At 38.6% G+C, this 1,426-nt stretch overlaps 1 pseudogene; it reads left to right on the forward strand.

Moving 5' to 3' along the window:
• The window catches only part of LOC113373539, a 2,159-nt pseudogene extending 1,588 nt beyond the window's left edge, over positions 1-571 (forward strand).
• The last annotated feature ends 855 nt before the right edge of the window (positions 572-1,426 follow it).

Below are 1,426 nucleotides of genomic sequence, written 5' to 3' on the forward strand. Positions count from 1 at the left end.
TGACTGTTTTATATACAAACCATATACTTTTTCAAATAAAATGCTATGTGTTATTTATCCCTTATTTCTCTTTACCTGGATCGCTTCCGTGTAACTCGACCTTCGCGTCACATTCCACTCCCTCGGGCGTCCGTCGCACAGTTCCGCCCGGGACTCGCTGCCTCGCGGCTAAGCCCCGCTCCGAACTGACGAGCTGAGATAAGTCCCCCGAGTGGACAAAACAACAAAACATAGAACAATATTCCTCCTGCACACGATACAATTCCTGCATTCTACCAGACGACGCCGAAGACGCCGTGATTGTCGCCAATCACTCGTTCTGAAACCGGCACAGGCGGGAACACTTCGCGGTCCATTGTCACACAAAGCGCGGGAGATGATAAACACACATGGGTAATGGATATAGTGTAAATTAAGTAAAACACTGTCGTTGATTGTTGATGTTTTGTATATCTATTTAGGGGTAATCATTTTTTTTTTTTTGTTAAAAAGCAACAGTTATTTTGGCAGTGTTAATTTTGATATTACTATAAGATAATATTCACAGCACAACAAGAGACCAAATGACTAATTGTACAAAGTCACTGACACAAAACAAGCATTAATAAAACTTAGTAATAAACATATGCAAGAAGTTTTCCTACTAACACTTATCACACTTTTTGTTGATGTTAAATCTATTAAAATTGATTTATACCGGCGTCTTTAGGGATGTCTTAAGGTATCTTTTAACTGAAGATCATTTTGTATTTCGGATGTAGTTTTGCACGAATACCCGTGACCCGGCTCGCCCGGATAGACACTAGAACTCGGCAGCTCTCTCCATGCACTGTTTCGCTTTGCCTGGTACCTTATTCTGAACAGGCGCGCGCATTTCGCGAGCCGCTCTTTACACGCGCGCACTCTCTCTCTGCTCTCTTGCTCTCTGTTCTCTGCTTTTTGTCTCTATGTACCATACACTTGTTTATTTGGCGAATTGTACCCAACTAATGAATGGCATGGATTTAATAATAAATAAATACTGTTTTACATTCATCATGACGTTTGCTACACAGAGCTCATTTAATCATTCCAATTAGTTCACTTTGCCTATTTGTTAAAAATGAATAAATAGGCATGTGCATATGCAAACTTTTACACCATATGAAAATCACAACAAAATTAATTAATCTATCTATCTAAATCAGTGACTCCCATTATGGTCCACATGAATCCCAGGGGTCCATGACAACATCCAGAGTGTTCACGATATCTATTTACCTATATTATACTATCGATAATAAAAAGTCTTGTACAATACAATATTATGAATAGAATATAAATAGAACAGAAAATATAAATATGGTTCTTACTTACAAAATCTGTATAAGTTGCAGCATAAGTAGGCCTTCGATTTGTGGTCGCTATATGTTTGAGCTTGTAAGAC

Source organism: Ctenocephalides felis, unplaced genomic scaffold, assembly GCF_003426905.1.
Source record: "Ctenocephalides felis isolate EL2017-DRISC unplaced genomic scaffold, ASM342690v1 CF-g0.4_SCAFFOLD_01604, whole genome shotgun sequence".
Lineage (NCBI taxonomy): Eukaryota > Metazoa > Arthropoda > Insecta > Siphonaptera > Pulicidae > Ctenocephalides > Ctenocephalides felis.